We start from the raw sequence: 19,676 nt of genomic DNA on the forward strand, positions 1-19,676 counted from the left end.
TCCATTCTTTTTGTTTGTGCATCCTTCTGTGATGCTCTGAAGTGCTTTGAGGAGCTAGCAGAGGAGTTGCTGTTGAATCTCAGTGTCCTGAAGCTCTTGGAGGGCTGGCACTGCTGTGCTCCTGCATAAATCTGCTGCTTTGGGAGAGGTTCCCCCAGCAGCTCAGGGCTGTGTTTAACTGATTGCTTGGCAACTTGTGTCTTGATGAATGTGCTGCACACAGGATCCTGTCTCTGCTGACTTAAAATCACCCCCACAAGGGGTTGAAATAGATCCTTTGTTGAAAATTTTGTCCTGGCATTAGATTTGTGACACCTGTGTATTTGTCCTGATGTGATTCTTGGAAAAGATGTTTGTTTTCAGCTCCAAAAGGAAGGGAAGAAAACTTTAATGTGCCCTGATTCATGCATGTATTTATTTAGTAAACATTTTCCCTTCAAGATATTTGATTCTAAGTAAGATTGAGGTTATCAGTTGAATACTTGTAGACCTGAATGTTACTACAAAATAATTAGAATTGGCAATGAGTATGATAGCTTTTGTGTGCATTGGTAGTTTGATTTTTCTGGAATTAGGCAATATTTAGTGCTTCAGTTCTGTTGGAAGGTGTGTTATATTTTACTTTTTGGTGTGTAGGACTTCATTTTTTTAAGAGTCACTTTTAAATTTTCTCTTATAGAATAACACAGAAGAGATGAGCTTAATTTTATTAATTATGCAATAAACCCATTTGGATTTAAATGAAACCAGCTGCTTTTCAATGACTGAACTGCCCTTTTCTTTGACTTTACATTCATAATTTAAATTTCCAAAATATAAACTGTTTTTTCCTTTGTTTTTATCAGGTCTTGCATGCTGTGACACGGAGATCTCATCGCCTGGTGCGCTATGTTCATGGTGAGCCTGATTCCCTCCTGTTATCCACACTGCCATTCCAGGGATTATTATATCAGGATATCATATTATTTTAGCAATCAGTCATTTGAAATCATCATAAACACGTGAGCATGAGTTTAGTCTTTGTTTTTTCTGAATTATTGACAAAACTCCAGTTTTGTACAACATCTGGTGCCAAGTGAGTTTTAAGAACCTGTAAAGGATTTGATGGTTCAGTGGTTATGGTCAGCATTGCAGCCAGGGCAGGATGGGGCCCGTTTGTAGTTTGAAATAATCAGTGGCATCAGAATTCCTGACAGTCCCCACTGAGGAGATCTACAAACAGCAACACAAAATGCCCACCCTGGGTCCAGTGAATCCTGTTTTGTCCTGGCTCCAAATCCTCAGGCTCTTTAGCTATGTTAAGGAATTCTCTGTGCCTGCCAACTTTTTGGCACTTCTTAAAATAACTCAGTTAAATATATTTCATAAACTCATTTTGTATAGACAAAAGAAGCCCCTGTGCTGCTCCTCAGCAGCACATGTTCCTTCTCTTTCCCTTCTCCTCCAAATATTAGCAAATCACCCCTTTTATTATGATATGAAAATAAACCAGCTTCTGGGACTAGGCCTCACATTTATCAAGTGGTTTCCTACTGTGTTCTGCTTTTAGGTCCTTTTTTTTTGGGAGGGGTGGTTAAGTAGCAAACAACTTCTGTATTTCTGAGTTTACTGATACATATTTTTAAATTGATTATTTTCCCTCATGCTTTTAACTAGAAGTAGGTAATCCTCATGTGGTTCCACAATTATTTTTCCTTTTTTTCTCCATTTTACTTTTTTTCTCCCTTGCCTGCTCCAGGATGTTTGAGCTGCTTGATGACCCCCACCTGTGAGAGCAGAAGTTAATAAACAGCTTTCCCTTGCTGATGGGATTAGGGATGTCAGAGGAGTGGCCAAGGCTTTAAGGGACACAGCTTTTTAATCTTCTTCCATAGTTCAGCCCAGTTGAGTCAGGCACTGAAATCTGCCTTATTAAGCTGTTTGGGTAATCAATAGACAGGTTCAGCTGAGCTCCCTGGTGTTTCTGAGAGTCAGAAATGTGCTGCAGCCTCCTGGAGGGAAGTGTTCAATCCTAGGGTACCCATTGGTGTTTCAATAATCACAATAATCACCCCCACTGGCCAGGGGAGTGCTTTGCCCTGGGGGTCTCCAGCAGCCCCTGCTCCAGGGCTCTGGGCAGCTCTGGGAGCGTGACCAGGACAAGCCCTTGCTCAGTTGCACATCACATTGAATTACTGAGCACTCTGCAATGAGACATGATGCAAGAACAAAAGCTTAACATCTGTCAGGTCTTTTAATGCCAACATTTCTTTATTTCCTTTTTGTTTTTGGTGTTGTTTCCTATACTTTTCTGACCTTCTAGCAGCTTTTCTGTGTAATGGGTGATGGTGATATTTGGAGCAGTTCTGCAGGTGCTTGCTGGAGGTTTGGAAAGGCTGTGAGGATCTAGCACTGACTCTGAATTTAATTAATCTGGGAGCCCTAGAGAGACAGTTACTGGTTTCATTAATAACATCACTTCCTCATATTCTCAGGTTTAAAATATTAGACCAGTATTTTGAGGTAGGATAGGAGTGTCCTTCATTTTGGAGTCCATCTAGCAGGGATCCCCTGCAAGCTCTGCAGATGTTCTCTGAAGCACTGCTTCCTAATTTTTCTTGCCACAATTACTGCAGAAGGCCCCAAGCTTGGCATTGCTCAGCTAAAATATTTTTTACAACAAGTACAATAAACCGTTGTCATCTCAAGGGCTTACAGTTAAATTTTACTAATGCAGATTGCTTTTGAGTTAGGAAAGTCTGGCAGTGTTATTGTTTTTCTTTTAAAAATGCATTTTATCAAGGCTAGCATAAACCCCCAGATGAATTGAACTGTAACTTTTTCTGATTTTGATGGAAAAAATAATTTTATTATGTTGAATCTGTCTGTAATGATGTTGAGAGGAAGAAAATTATTATTAAAACAGAGTATTAAAAATTCTGCCCACAAAATAATTTGTGAAGAGGAACTGCAAATCCAGTGGCAAGAAATCTTTATAGCCAGATAAAACTGCTTGGAGCTTCCTTTTGTTTCTAATTTATATTCACAATAATTAATGAGGATGAAGAAGCAACTGGAGAGATCAATTAAAACTATCAGTGCAATTGGTTTAAAATCAGTTACCATACTTTTGAAAATACTGCAGCACAAGTTTTGTGATTGGATTAGATTGGCAGAGGTCTGTCCTGTGTGAAGAACTGGTGCAAATAGAAATGGATTTTCAGGGAATCAAGTGTAAGCCACACATCTACAACACAAACACACAGTTAATCTTTTATTAGCTAACATATATTCACTCTAGGTGACGCTGAACTTTGCAAAATAATTTTATCAGGTTGCAGCTTGCGGTGTGGTTTAAACCCATGGCACTTTGTGCAGTCCCTGCTTTCTTTGGCATCATCATTCCCCTCCTGGTGTGTGGCTGATCTGATTCATGTGCTGTGGGGACTGTGGTGACTTTGACTCGTTTGTCATCTTCTGGCAGCTGTAAATTTTTGTTAGATTTTTCTTGTAGTTTGTGTTGCTGAATACAGAGGGAATAAAGCATTGCTGAGGCAGGGAGAGGTTCCTCCATAGCACATTCCCCTTGCTGTGTCCCTTCCTGGGACCCCAGAAAGCCTTTTTGTGGCAGGATGGGGCTCAGAGCTGACCTTTAGGAAATGCTGTCTATAAATAAGAGTTGTGGAACTTGTGCAGAGATGGGGCTTTGGATTGCAGGTGCTCATAATTAGATTAATTTACAAAGTAGATCAAGCCAATGAAGGAGGCAAGGAAAACTGATGGAGGGCTTATCAAATCAGCTAAGTAGAGCAATTACTCAGAGAGGCCTTAACTGTTTGGGTCCTATTTTTTAATTATCAGCTGAGCAGTTTGCTTTCAGCTTGCACTAAAGGAGGCACTGAGTGCAGGGCTGTGCTTGGGGAGTCACTTCCCTCCTGGTGTCCTTGTCACCTCTGTGTCTCAGGGAGGGTCAGTAACATGGCACCACTCAGGCAACCTTTGGCATTCCCAGGGCACAGAGCAGGCTCCTGTACACAGAATAATTATTTAAAAAATGTTAGGCATTCTCTGTGAAAACATCAACAAAAAAAGTACCAACAGTGGGCATGAAATTTTATCTACAGAGTAACCTGTCATGTAAGGGATCAACAGGCAGCTCCTCAGGAACTTCTGATTGCAGTATGGTAACAATTCTTAGGGGTTACCAAAGCACCATAGAATGAGGATTTTAACAAGCTGTTTTTATTTCTAATCAAATACATCCACTTTGGGGAGTGTTACACATATTGACACTTTTTTTTTTCTGACTCCATTTGTACACGATCTGCTATTTTTAGATAGGCTTTTCCTGACTTTCACTACAGGAATAAAATGAGGGTTCCATGAGATTATCCCAAGAATACTTTTCCTTGTTTCATTTCACAATAAACCTCTCTGGTAGCTGTCAGGTTTGGCCCTGGGAAATTGGCCTGAGGCCCCATAACATTGATAGTATTTTTAGGGGGCAAAGATCTCTCTCCAGACATGACCCTCCCACTTCCCTTTTCCTTCTATTCAAGAGGTCAAATAATTTCTTTTCCCACATCCACAATGAATCCTAGAGCACATCAGAAAATGGGGAAGAATGGAAATTAGCACTTCTTCCTCCAAAGCTGAAGAAAGATGATCTGATGAGAACAAGACCTTCCTTCAGATCTCTCTAAATACTGAACTGCCTCTTGTAGATCTTAAATATAGGTTTGGGATCATTCCTTGTGCCTTCCTTTAAAAAATACCCAATGAACATTCTGGCACATTAGCTTTGGGCATTTATATTTAGGAGTCTTATCACAGCTTAAAATGCTGCTGTAAAACTGGTTTCTCTTCTCTGTAAGTCCTTAGCAGTTTTATCTTAAATATCCAGAAATGAAAATCTTAACCAGGGTTATCAGCTTGGGTCAAGCTCTGAAGTCCCTTTTAAACATTTTAAGTGATATTTTTCATGCCCTTAACACTGAATGCTTCAAACCCCAAAATGTCCTGTGCTTAAGAGTTCTTTTGAAAACTGCAGAATCCTTGGACAGCTAAAGATTAAGAGGAGGTTTTTGGGTGACTATTTCAGAATTTTTTAATAGATTGATCATCACATTTGCCTTAGGAAAATAAAAGACAGATCTAAAAGCTGATGCCTGAGATGTGTAAGCTGCATTTTCTTTTATATCTCTGGAAAAGTAGTCTCAGATTTCTTTGATGAATTTCTGCCTCTTGCCTTGATTTTTGAATCACTGAAAATAAGATACAGCTTCTGTTTTAACCAATATGGGAAACTGCTAAAAAGCCTGTAAATAGGAGTAATTAACACCCACCTCCAATGTTTCCTTTTTCTGCTTGCTTAAATACAGGATTTCTAGGTCTGAAAGCATGTGAAAATAATTCAGACAACATATATGTGCTTTCAAGGTGCTTGAATCCAATCAGTTATTCCTTGGGAAGGCTTGAGGGCTGTGCTAAATGTGATCTAAATTAGTCTGGTGTTGATATAAACCCAGGAACAATTCCATGTGTTTATTTGGAGCCTCTGAACCAATCCAAGATACCTGGATGTGACTGATAAATGGATCAGTAGAGAGGAAGGAATGATGGATGAGTTGTGAAGCTAAAGAGCTTGTGCTTGTACAAAACCCTGAAGTGCAAACTCGAGGAGGGTGTTTTGCTTTTGGAGGCTTGAATTAGTTGGTTGTTCTATCACTCTGTCAAACATTATCTGACTGTTTCTCTCCTAGAATACAGTCTTCGTGGGAAAATGTATCTTGTGGTGTTGAGGTTTAAACCTGCTAATAAGACATAATTAGGTAGTTAATAAACCATAAATACTGGTGAGTTACGAGCTCTGGTTCTGCATTCACAGTCTGGGGGGTTCAGTTCATTGCACCACGCTGTGAAAAACAAGCAGCATTTCCCAGTGTGAGCATGGAGCAGCTTCCACAGCTGAGGCTGCACACATCAGGAGCCCTGACAGCACAGTCCAGCACCTGGTGGGAAATGCCAGAGAGATGGAGGCACAGGCTCAGCAATATCTGAGATGTGTCTGGGATGCTTCCACCCTGGTGACAGCAGCCCTTCCAGCCTGACCCAAGGGAGCTCCAAACCCGAGCTGTGCTGGCTGGGCAGAGCAGGACAGAGCAGCTCCAGCAGGCTTTGGGAGGGGATGAGCAGAGCTCTCTGGTGGAGCTGGGCTGTGTTGGTGCAGGTCTGGCCACAGGGGCTGGTGCCTCTGGAGGTCAGAGAGGCTCTGGCAACTCTGGAACCTTCAGTGAGAGGGAATCAGAGGGGTCTCTGCCTGTGAGCCAACACAAGGCTTGTCTGGACAACAGGCAGCTCTCAGCATGGTTAAGTGCTCTGGAACTATTGGATTTCTCCAATTCTTCCCCCTGGACGTCTGAGGCAGCTCTGACTGCTATTCCACAGGGTACTGTAGCTTTCTCTTTGATGCAGAAGCCTGGTCATGAATTTGAAACTACTTCTACCCTTTGAATTTTTTTCCCAATGATGTAATAAAATGTTTAAAATATCAGCTTGAAGGAAAGACTTGAGAGCCATAGGACTAGGGAGAGAAATCACATTGTGCAATAATAATTATATTTATGATGTTCTTTTCATTCCATTGACTCTCTGTCTATGTTCCACTGGTGGCAATGTTCTTCTGCCATTCCAAGTAGTAAAGCTGGAATAGGGGTGATACATTAATGGCAGTCAGGAGTTATAATCCTTCTGTCTCATTTCCCATAGCACATAAGCCATTATTTGCAATTTTGTTTAATGATTATAATATAAGTTTGGTATAACTGTTTATTTTTCCATGGTCTTGTACTTCTAAACTTGTTTTCACAGTAGTTTGTGTACCACATAAAGGATGTATTTTGCTCAGGATGCTTAATCAAGGTCATTGTTATTTTTGGTTTACTAGCTGGGTTTTTTCTTCCCCATTATATTTCTTTGAGAACCTTGATGTTGTGCTGAAGTCAGTAAAAAGAAGGTAGAATTAAAACTCCTTTTTTAATGGTCTGAAGTTCACGGCATGAATACATCTATTTTAATTTTTTTAAAAAAACTTACTGTTTTCTATCAAGTAAGAAAGCATTTACGTTTGCCTAAACACTACATCAATATTTCCAGCAAAATAATTATTTTTCTCAAATTTCCTATTTAATAAAATACAGCCTCTTTGAACTCCACAGACCTCACCATCTGTTACTCAATTTTCACTCCATAAAATTTTGCTGACATCTGTTTAATCAAATATATTTTTATAGTCATGGAGAAATTTAGTTCAAACTTGGTATTATCCTGTTCTTATATGCCAAACAGAAAATATGAAAATAATGAACAGGAACTTATGGGAGAGGAGAGGGAAACATTAAAGTGGAGTCTGTTACCACTTAGGGCACTCCTTGGAGCTGGAAATGACATCCCTGATGGTCCTGAGGCTGTGGAGCTCGGGGTTCCCTCAGCTCCTGCTTTTTCCAGTGTTCCCTCAGCTCCTGCTTTCTCCATCCTTCCCTCAGCTCCTGCTTTCTCCATCCTTCCCTCAGCTCCTGCTTTCTTCATCCTTCCCTCAGCTCCTGCTTTCCCCAGCTTGCCCAAACCTGGCTGTCCCTGTGCCTGAAGTTTCAGAGCAGCTGCTGGGCCTGGCTTTGGAAAGCCGGGACTGAGCTGATCAGGTTTTACCAGCCTGCCTTCATTCCATGCCCTTGCTGTCCCATCCTTGTGCTTTCTCCCTTCATCCCTCTGTCCCAGGGAACTCCCCCAGGAGTTTGGGGCTCCTCTCCCAAGCAGGCAGGACAGCCCAGGGGAATCTCACAGGGAGGGTGGGCAGAAGCTCCTCCTGGATCCATCTCCAAGGCTTCTCCGGGGGTTCTGCTCTCTGGATTCACTCTTTTCCCACTAAATATCGCCGTGCTGAGGTTTGTGGGTGCTGTCACCATCGCTGCAAGGATGTTGTGGTTGTTGTTAGTGAGCCCTTCCTTTCAGGCTGCTTTTCCAAAGGAAACAAGGCATCTGCCATTCCTGGCTGTCAGTCTGTTGGTTTGGTTTTCTGTCAGCTTTCATTAGGAGATTTTCATCAGGACTGTGCTCTGACAGACCCTTCCCATCTCCCATCTGGCATTCCAAACGAACATCTGTGTAAAACCATAATTTATAACGTTTGATACCCACATAGCAGCCTTTGTTCCTGTTGGTTATCACCACTGTTTGTCACTTCTCCTGGTTTGTTAAGGTACAATATGCTGTACCACACAGCCTGGATTTTGGAGAAGCTGCTAGTGTGGCTTTTCTCTTGTTTATTTTCTCTGTTGCTATTGGGGTTGGTGTTTAGACAACTTCCAGAATGATTGAGCTGTTTACTGCAGATTCGTATTGTTTTGCTTAGAAACTGAATTGATATTTGCAACTGAGAAATAAATTTAGAATATTGGTTTTTAATTGAATCTGCAGCAGAAAATGCTGATTAACTTGAATTTAATGATGAAGAGCAATGCTTTTTGAATTTTTCATGGAAATCCCATTATCTGCACATGTAGTATTTATTAAATTGAAATTATCTCATATTTTAAAATAGCATTTTGTTTCCTTTCACAAAGAAGAAAGTCAAGTTGTTATTGTTGATTTTACTGATTAGGTGGGAAAATCAATTGAAATGAAACATGAGTAAAATTTTCTAATAATTAGAGCCCTTCTCTAATTCTTTATCCTCCAAGACACTATTTATCTACCTTGAAGTTTTCTTTATTCAGGGTCATTTATTAAGGTATGCTTGAAAGAAAAACATCTGGAAGAGTTCTTTGGTTTGTTTAAAACCTTCAGTTTATTTGGAAGGAAAACTTCTCAGCTGGTCTTTCCAAAGCCTTCAGAGCAAAGCGAAAGCAAAGCTGAGATGCCAAAGTTTATTTCTTTGGGGTTTTCTGATGGCATATTACAAGGGGGGAGTTTGTTTTCTGGCCATTCTGCAGATTGTTTATGGTAATGAACATGCTGTATAAGTTTAAACTCAAATTATAAGCAGAAGAGGTTTTGGCTGGATGTTAAAATTTAAACACGCTCGTTGTTTTGCGGCCGATAAAATGAGATTGCCCTCCTCTTTGCTTATAATGAGATCAGCACACTGAAGAAAACCAGCCTCTCTCTTAGCATGAGCTATGCATGCTGCTCGTTCAGAAAACACAAACACAGGGACCTGGGCTGATTTCAGGTGCTTGTGTTGCTGTGAGGGGTTGGGAGGGCTGGAAGTGCAAACCCTGCAGTGCAGCAGCGCTTTTCAGCCTCGGATGAGGATCTGAGTGTGGGATCACCTGGCACAGCCCCTCCCAGGCTCTGCTGCACCTCAGGGAGACAAATTCTCCTGGCTGATGGTGTTTTTGTTTTTTTTTTTCTTGTTTGTTTTTTTTTTTTCCCCTCAACTCTACCTTTTGCTGGTATTTAGAACTAAACAAATTAAACTGAACGACGACAGGAAAATCTGCTGGGCATCAGGAATAAATTCAGGCTTCCATTTCTAGGGGTCTCACTCCTGTCCCCAGCACAGGCATTGCGAGGGTGCTGGAATGCTTCTCCAGGGACAGAATTTGTGGGTGCAGGAACAATTCCTGAGGTGCAGCTGGTCCCTCTCACCCTCAGCAGATTGCTGCTGCTGCTGAGCAGAGCTGGGATGTGCTGCATTGCAGGTGCAGGAGTTCGGTTCTGCTCCAGTTCTGCTCTGCTCCAGCTCCAGTTCACCCCAACTCTTCCCTTGTTCTGTTCTACTCCCCCTCCAGCTCCACCCTAATTCCAGTTCCTAATTCCTAATTCCAGTTCTTCTGTTCTGTTTAAGATCACAAAGAAATCTTGGAGTTAGATGTACCTGGGGTAAGAGAAAATGGAGTAAGAATCACATGGAAAAGCAGCTGATTTGGGGAGATCGTTTGTTTGTTTGTTTGTTGGTTTTTCTGTTTGGTTTGGTTTTGTTTTGATTGCTTAGTTTGACAATGGAAGCAGCTGTCCTGTAGAAACTTTTAGAGAGTCAAATAGTGCAGCAATCAATAGGTAGGAGGAGTCCAAGCAGGACAAGGGGCCCCTGGCACCATCCCTTGTGTGGGTGACATGCAGATGTTTATTCAGTGTTCCATGGTGAAGCTCTTCAAGATTATTTTAAGAGAAGGCTCTTGGTACAGAGGACTTTTCAATGTGGTTTGAGGTGGTGATACATGGAATGTCACCAGTTCTTGCATTTCCAAAATGCCAGCTGAGCAGCATAAGCAGATAAGGAAAAAACAGGATATTTCAATAATAAACACTTGGATTTATTTTAGGATAGTTTGAAGGAAATGGCAAACAAGCAGTAAGAACACCATGATCCAGCAATCCTCACTGTAAAAACTTTTAGCTTAGAAAGATAAATTCCCATTTCCTTAAGAATACAGGCTATCACAATGAGAGGATAAGATATATCATGAATTAAAACCTAATTAGAAATTAGAAATAAAGTGGGGGAATTAAATGGCCTATTACTAATGCTGCAAAAGTGCTTTTACAATGCCCTGGGGATCAAGGTTTTAATGATGATTTGTTAGTGAATTGCTGAATTTAAGAAAAAACGTCAAGTCGCACTGGGAATCTCTTCCTGCCACTGCAGAATTTTCCCTGGAACAGTGCATTTTCAAGGTTTTTGTTTTCAAATATTCAGAACAGACATTTTAATCTGTTTCTGTAATTTAACTTATTATTCCTGCTTTTGATCTTGGCCAATTTTTAAACATGCCCTCTGCATTTTGTATTCATGTAACTCATTTGTTTATTAAAGCTTTTTTCCCCTGATTTTTTTCTTAATTAAGAGCCTGTTTTTAGATTTGGTGATCTTGGGGTTAAAAACGTGTGACCATCTGCTTCCCATGGCATGCATGCAGTGAAGGGATGTAGTCAGTGCCACACAGGGATGCAAGAAGTAAATTACAGTGAGAAATTGTTTCCTGGGTGCTACTATTTCGTTTTATTTTGCTTTTTGCTTTGCCATGGCATCAGCAATCTCATTCTGGGCTTTGGTGGTGATTTGGCTCGAACTTCATTAGGCAGAGGGAAATGCCCTTGCACTGATGGAGAGATTCCAGCTGCTGAAAAGGTGAAATGCTGATCCTGCCCTGCACAGATGTTTCTGTGACACAGCTGAGCCCAAAGGTGGCACCCTGTGACTTCTTCAGGAGGCTCTTGGAAATGGTTTTTTTTTGGAGGAAAACAATGGTAATATAGTGCCAAAATTGTTGGCTTACAGAAATGTGTTTTCTCCTCCCCCCACCCCAAGTTTAAAAACAAAACCAGGGTCTGGATTTCCACGCTCCATGGTTTGCCAGGTTCTGAAAGTGTCTTCAGGTGGTGCCTCCAACATTAAAACTGCTGGAGTGAGTCCAGGGGAAGCTGGGATGTTGGTAACAGGGCTGGAGCACCTCCCCTAAGCACACAGGCTGGGAGAGCTGGGGCTGTTCAGCCTGGAGAACAGAAGGATGTGTGCACATCTCACAGCACTTCCCAGTGTCTGAAGGGGTACGGGAACCGCAGAGGGGCTTTGTCAGGAACTGAGTGACTGGAGGAGTGGGTACCAATGGAAAGAAGGGAAATTAGGTTGGATATCAGGATGAAATTCTTCCATGTGAGGCCCTGGCACAGCTGTGGCTGCCCCTGGATCCCTGGCAGTGCCCAAGGCCAGGCTGGGACCAGCCTGGGACAGTGGGAGGTGTCCCTGCCATGGCACTGGATGGGATTTAAGATCCCTTCCAACCCAAACCATTCCATGATTCCCAATAGAAAGAGGAGCTCTGAGCTTGGTTGTTCCCTCTGTTTGTTGTTGGAGGTTCATGCTCAGGTGTTAGTGGGGTGAACTGAACCCTGTGGTAAAACAATCTGCCCCGGATTAAATCAGGCATGGCTTCTTGTGATGCACTGACTTTGGGGCATTAAAGAATTTGGAGAAGGAAATGGCTTATCTGCAGAGAGAAAATAGAATTTGGTACTGGTTTTACTCAAATTAGCAAATATCCCCACAAAATGGCACATTGACCCTGTTGCATTGTTTGAAGAATCAAATGAAAAACCAGGCAGCAAAAACGTGGAGAGAGAATAAGGAAGATAAGAGAAGAAATTACAAAGCCCCCTGTCTTTGGACTTAACTCAGTCTGTTTCTAAAATATAAAAGTTTGCAGAATGGACTTTTTTTAAAATTTAATTTTCCACCCCAACTTTGGCCGTGACTTTTTGTCAGATTTGACACAAATTGTTTAAAATACAATAATTATTTTCAGATGAGTTAGCTTTTATGGAAAGATATTTCCAATTTTTATGTTTCATGGATGATTTTTAAACTTTGTGTTAAAAGTGAAGTTTAAAATATATGCAAAAATATTAAGTGTCCTTTTTCTTTCTAAAGTTAATCCAAAGGAAAGTTAATGGAAGGTATTCACTTTACACTTAGGTGTGGAAGAGAATGGGAACAGTTTTATTTTTTTCTATAAGTAGTAACTTCATGGGATTATAATGTCATATTTCTTGATAATGCATAAGTGCTTTTACTCCTACATGTACTTTGACAAAATGTAAATTTAGTGAGTCACAGTCAAAGTACAAAGGCACTGGGAGTTTGAAAGATTATTTTGCTTTATGCAGCAGAAACCATTATTTGGTATCAAGCCTCCAAACTTTTAAATCATTAAAGTTACAAAAGTCTTGCCGTAATTATAGTAAATACTGTGAATAAGCTACTCAGTTGATACCTAAATTTAGTTTATGTAGAGAATTAATAGACATTTTTGTTTTACATTTGTAGAATAATTTTAATTAGAAGCAATTAAGTAAAATTACATTACTCCAAAGTAAATTGCTGCTTTCCAAATTTCTTTAAATCTCCTTATATTCCATTAGTATGTGAAAGCTTACAGTAATTAAAGTTTGGCTTGTTTATATTCTATAAGAAGAGCTAGAGAGGAGTTCAGGGAACCTTTCCATGGGAAAGGGTTTTACCAGATTGCAGACTGCTCTGATTCCTCTTATTTGGAGCATTTTTGCTCCAAAGCATTTGGTGCTGCCACTCTTGGAGCCAGGAGAGAGAATTAAATGGACAAGTGATGAAGCTCTTCTTCCAAATCTCTAATTATGCTTTTGGTGGTGGTGTTGTCTCGATGTTTTATGTGTCTGATATTTCAGCTGGAGCAAAAATCTGAACCAAAAAAAAGCTCCTGGAAATGCCTGCACAGAAAAGGTTCCTGCTGAAATTTTTACAGCGTGGTTATAGCACTGCCTAGGTTATGTCCCACATTAAATTCCTTCCTTTTCCATTACCATTTTAGCAGCTTGCTTTTGCCATAAATACTTGTAGGAACAGCCCAGGGACAAAGCCCAGTCCCTCTAAAGCCTCTTCCTGTGCCTTGTGACTCAGCCACAGATCCTTGACAGGAGTCAGGGTTTTGTTCCAGAGAGCATCCGTGCATGTGAACAATGAGCAGAAAATAGGAGGTGGGACACTTGGAATTCACTTTTATGGCCCCAACGACTGGAAAGAAATGAATTGGTTCTCCAAAAGCTGGGGAGAGGAGGAGGAGGCAACTCCTGCTGCCAGGAGTAATTACAGCTCAAGCAGGTCCTTGCCAGTCACACAGGGAAGGGAGCTGGCCCAAATGTGTTGGCCACCACTCGTAGGAGTGCAAGGAAATGTTGTTTTGGCACATCTTAAATTGCATTTCCCTCTCCCTGAGTGGGGATTGGCAAACAGGCTCGTACAGGGCAGGCCTTGAGATGAACAACAGCATTTAATGCATGCTTCAACTTCTTTTTTGGATAAGTTTTCAAGATTTGAGAGGCAAAAATTAGGTTTTCACATGAAGAAGTTTGGTTTTTCTAATGGAATTATCACTGCCATCCTGTCTTCTCCATCCTGAGGCAACAGACAGAATCAAATACGTGTTCCTTATAAAATACTCCCTGCAGATGCCTGCATGGACCAGTAGTGGTGTTAAGATCCAAGTGCTGGGAGATCCAGCATGAAAAATAAATATTGCAAGTGTGATTGTAAATATCATTAAATCGACTTTAAAATTATATTTTCAAAATCATTATAATGGGTTTTTCTTTTTTCTTTTTTGTTTTATATTTTTTTTTCTTCTTTGTGATTCTTGGATATCCAAAGCGAAGAAAACAAAAGAAACAAATGTAAGAAGAAAAAAAAAACATTACGAAGAAACAAATTATTTTTTATTGTGTAGAGTGAGGAACTTTGAGCTACATTTTGAGAGAATTTAGATTTTTTTTCATGTCTTCCTTTGCATTCTTATAGTGGGTCATGGTACCTTTCTTGAAGCTGATCCATGTGATATTTTTAAAGTTAGTGACAGTGAATTGTCAGCTGTCAAGTGCTTTTTAGTCTGTGACAGCTTTGGAAGTGGGTCCTGAGGCCACCTTACTTTTCAGACAGGATAACCAGGAAGGAGAGTGCGAAAAATAATAGTAAATTAACACATCCCTGGGCTTTCTTTTGTTTCTGTGTCTTCCTGAATTTTACTTGGCTACTCTATTCCAGACCTATCTCATATATATGTTCTTATATACATATTTTTATACTTATCCCCACTTGTTTTGCCATGTAATGTGCTGCAATCAACACAAAGGAATTTTGAATTGTGAAAGCTGATGATGTCTTCTGGTATGATGATCATCTCTCTATTAAAAAAAGAATTTTCTGACTGGTTGAAAACATTGCATTTAGTTCTTGCTTTGTTCAGGCTGTGACAGGTCCAACAGCTCTTTTATTATAGTTTGGTTTGGAGGCTGGTGATTGAAATCAGTAAAATCCAGGTATGATAGCTGGTAGTAAATCTATTAAAGTATCTTTAAGGCAGTAGGCAGACATATATTAAAGTGCTATGGACAATGCAGGTATTTCTCCAGTGTAGAAATGGGTAAAAAATGGCTGGTTTTGCATCATGGCCTTAAGAACATCCATATTTTAAAGATTTGACTTAAGAAGATCCAAGTGGGGATGATGTTGCTCCAGGAATTACTGGTGTGGAAGTTTGCTGTGATTCCTCTTTAGAGTGCCCTGGCCAAGTGAAATGGGCACCCACCTTCCTGACAGAAAGGCAAATTTCCCAGCCCAGGAAAAGCAGCCAGACCTGCTGGATATTTTTATGGTTTGTGCTACAATCCCCATAACTGGACATACAAGTTCAGTACCGGAAAAAGCCTTTTAATTGTATAGCAGTATTGAATATTCTCATTTATTTAAGGAAATGGAGGTGTTAGGAATTTGCATCTGCCTCTGGTGATGCAGGCTCACTACATTAAAGACAAAAAGGCCTCTCACCAGAACTCCAACCAGCACTTCCCCATATCCTGCTTTTTCCCCTCTTGGGAATGGCTCGTGCAGAGCTGCAGGAGAGCAGCAGTTCCATATATCTGCCCTCTCTATCAAGCACATGAAAAAGGAGCTTTCTTATTGGGACTGTAAATTTAAAAATCTTTCTAATGGGATTGTGGATGTCCTGTGTGTCATGTATTTCATGTACCTGAGTGCACTTTGATATTGTAGTGAAATCTGTTATACTTCAGAGAGAATTGAATGCTTATTTTAGTCACTTGACAGCAGTATTTTTTCACCTACTAGCAGCTAAAAAGTCTATTGCTCAGGATTTATGATTTGAAAATGATTTTTCTGTTTTTTAGTAGTGGAACATTTTCCATGGAAACTTTGACTTTCTTTCATAGCTTAAGGACTAGAACAAAAAACTGCTATTTTGAATCGATGACTTTTATTACCTTTCTTCTTGTCAGGTTAAATGTGTTATGTATGAAATACAAGTAAAATTGAAATTGCCTAGATATGTTTTATTCCATATTACTTTCTGTTGCATTTGGTGCATGTTACATAAGAGGACATTAAGCAGACTGTCTATATTCACTTTCAAAGTGTGAAGAAAATGAGAGTTAAACATCTCTGCAAATGAAAATTTCAGCAGCTTTTATGTACTGGAATTGAATGCCAAGCTAATTACCTCTGTTTTGATAACATGTAAACTAAGCACTGTAACATAAGGTATGGCAGACTAGCTAATAGGAGAGGGTTTTTTGTTGTTTTCAATATTTAAATCTTATTTTCATAGTTTTGATAAAATTTCAAGTTTTATGTGAAACCATCTTGGTGTTGCTGGTAACTCAGGTTAACTTTATCTCCCAACTTCTACCTTAATAGTGTTCAATTTTCATTTAATCAGAAATGAAACAAAAACTTCATATCAAGCATCCTTTTTTGGTCACATGAAACCACTTCAGGCTTTTCTCTCTTTTAATTTTTATTTTTATTTTTTAAATAAGTAATGATTTTGTAAACCTAATGCTGCTGCTGCTGGAGCTTGAGCAGCAGTGTCTGTCACAGTCCTGCCACCCAGCCAGCACTGAGCTGTCACCAGCTGAGGGTTGGTTTGAAAGAGGAAAAATCTGTGTGGTGCCCATTCCTGTTTTTAACAAGTGAAAATGGAACACCTGCAGTTCTGGGGCCTGTTTTGAATAAGCAATGAGTGAACTTTAACTGGAGTAAAAAGGGAAGGCACAGGTTCTAGGTCAGCTGTCAGAAGGGAGGTTGGAGCTGTGGAGCCCAGAGGTCCCAGGGCTGTGTCTGACCTGCCTGGGTGCACACAGGAGCACACCCAGCTGGGGCACTGCTGCTGCTTGCAGGGGTTTCTCTGACAATCGAGCAGATCCATTCCCTGGTAATAATCACATTTGTCAACAGCTCATTGTGTGCCAAGGGAACTTGACTGTGTCTGGAAACATTTCTGGGGAAATTCCAACCACTCACCAAATCAGTAATCAAAGGGTGTGATAGTGGCAGTGAGAAATCAGAGACTTTTGGGGCATCAAAGGAAATCTGGCATGAGAGGCCTGTCTGCACTGTGAGGATGCTCATCCTGATTCTCATCGTTCAGCATTTGCTTGACAAGCTGTCCAGAATTCTTTCACTGTTTTCATCTCTGCCACCTGTAGTAGTTTCTGAACAAGGATGTTCTGAACTGAAGGCTCCCTAACCTATTTCATAGTCAAGGATATCCTTGAAATTCCCCTTGTTTTACTTTCTCTTAGATTTCAGCCAGGAAATGAATGTTCAAGGGAAATTCATTCCAGAATGATGGAGGGCAAATCTGTAAATAACCACAGACTTTATAACTCAAGGCATTTATCAGGCTAGTCAGAAAGATTTAGGGAAATGAGAGAAACTGGCTTAAATTTTCTTTATGATGACACTGCAAAACAGTCTATAAGAATGGTACAAAACTGAACTCCCACCAAAATAGAAGCTCACAAAACCACATTGTAGACTAGTCTGCATTATTTAATATCTGTAATTATTGGCAACTTAATCTGTTGCACTGCTTGTAGATAAATACCTCTCTTTGATTTGTTCAGTCAGTGCTTGTCTCAACTGATGGTCTAATGAAATTCCAAGATAAAGTGGTTCCATGGCAGGGAACTTGCTGTGCAGTTTCTTCCATGGTCACATTACAGACCAAGAAAAGAAGATAAGAAGTACCCTCCTACAATCACTTGGCATTAAAGAGGCTCAAGTTCCATTTTCCATATTTCATCCGAGTCCATGTAGATTTCTCAAGTCTGCAGAGGCTGCAGTTATCTTCCCAAAAGGGTGAAGATGCACTTAATTAGTTGATGATATTCTGATGTCTCTAGTGAGCAAACCATTCTGGTTCACTTCTGGTTTTGTGTGTGACTCTATATTTGTATTCTGTTTTTCTATTAAGCAGCTGGTATGTGCTCAGAAATAACAGAGATACTTTCACTAAACATTTATCTTTCATTATTTCAGGGTTTATATGTGTGTGTAGACCTCCTGGGAATTTCAGCCTTCTTAGAGCTTGATTATTATCTTCACACTCCTGTGTAAGAATCACTCAGGCAATTCCATGCCTGCCCTGTCAAAGGCAAAGTTCCTTGGAAATGTTCTCACCCTGATTCTGGTGACCTCTTTTCTTTTAGGGAAGACAGAAATGGAAGCTTTTCCCTTGAAGAACTATACACACAATCATTTTTTAAATCCCTGCGTTCTCTCAGCTGGCTCTTGAAATTGGAGCTAAAGAGAAATAACAGAATGGTTTGGGTTGGAAGGACTTTACAGATCATCTCATTCCACATGGCAGGGACACCTCCCACTGTCCCAGGCTGCTCCAAACCCCATCCAGCCTGGCCTTGGGCACTGCCAGGGATCCAGGGGCAGCCACAGCTGCTCTGGGCACCCTGTGCCAGGGCCTCAGCACCTGCACAGGGGAGAAATCTAAAAAAATCTAAAATCAGATTGTGCAAATGCTGTTCCTTCTACCCTGAGGTGCTGGGGGTTTGGGCAAGGCTTGTGTTACTCATGAGCATTAGCACTGCAGCAAAGCAGCCCTTTCCTACTCAATTGACTTGGTAAATCACTAGCAGGAAAAATAAAAAATCGTTCTCGAATTCCTTGGTTGAGGTTCCAGTGGGAATTTAAAGTTGTGTGTAGATAATGTGGTATTAATGCTGCTGGTGACACTGTCCCCAAAATGTGTGTGCATTTTTATGTAACCACACAAAAGGGCATGCATGCATGCACAAACACATGCAAATGCAAGTGGAGTGTGTGCTGACATCTAGAAAATGATGACAAATTATGCTAAAAATTGTCAGCTCTTTGTCCTTTCCAGCACTAGGTAAGGTTGCTGAATTAGTAGAGGGTCTTTCCCCTCCTTGAGTATTAAAGTATCACAATTTAAAGGTGTTCAGTTCAACTTAATTTTTTGTGGGGATTGTGTTTGAGGTGTTTTCCTTTTTAATATCACTACTGATAAATATTCTGACATGTCCATAAGGAAAAGGAAGAAAACATTAAGTGACTTAAGACCAGTAACACTTTTACTGTATCATCACAATTTCAGGAAATTTGTAGGTCTCAATGGCAAATTATAAACTCCAGACTGCATCAGAGAGTCTCTTTTAATGTACATCCCAGCATTTCACTGCACAGTATTTCCATGTGCACCCCAGGATTTGCCCTGCTGCTGGATCATTACAGAGTGTTTTGCCATCTCTGAGTTAGGAAAATCCTGACTCCTTGGTGAAGAAACTAATAGGCATTCAGGATTAAGGAGCAGCTGAAATGTTCTGGGTTTTACAGAAAAAAAAAAACCTATTTGCAATTTTTAGAGTATGAGGAAGCTTTTTTGATCGTAGAACTCTTTCTGTTAGACTTCTGAAGGACCTTTTTTTCTCCTACTCCTCTTATACTACCACTGATGGATGTTTAGGAAAAGGAGCAAGGAGAGCAGAAGAGGCTGGAGGAGCTCAGCTTGGCATTCAGAGCATGGGCAACACCAGGAAAAGTCTGTGATCCTTTGTCTTCAACACTTCCCCCTTCCCTAGTTTCTGAGGAGAAGGACAGTTGCTGATTTTTTTTTTTTGTTTCATTTTTTTTTTTAAGAATCTCCTGCTAAGATAATTTTTTTCCCCTCCCCTTGGTGCTAGGCATAAACTATGCCTCTTTCTATCTTCAGCCTCCCATCTGTTAGCAGAAAGTGATGAGTCTGAGGAAAAACTGCTCTGGAAAGTAGGGTAGCTTCCCTCACCAGGAGGTGCTGGGAAGCCTTGACAGGTTCCTTGTGACCATTTGCCTTCTT

The sequence above is a fragment of the Catharus ustulatus genome, chromosome 13 (genome assembly GCF_009819885.2).
Source record: "Catharus ustulatus isolate bCatUst1 chromosome 13, bCatUst1.pri.v2, whole genome shotgun sequence".
NCBI classification, from domain to species: domain Eukaryota; kingdom Metazoa; phylum Chordata; class Aves; order Passeriformes; family Turdidae; genus Catharus; species Catharus ustulatus.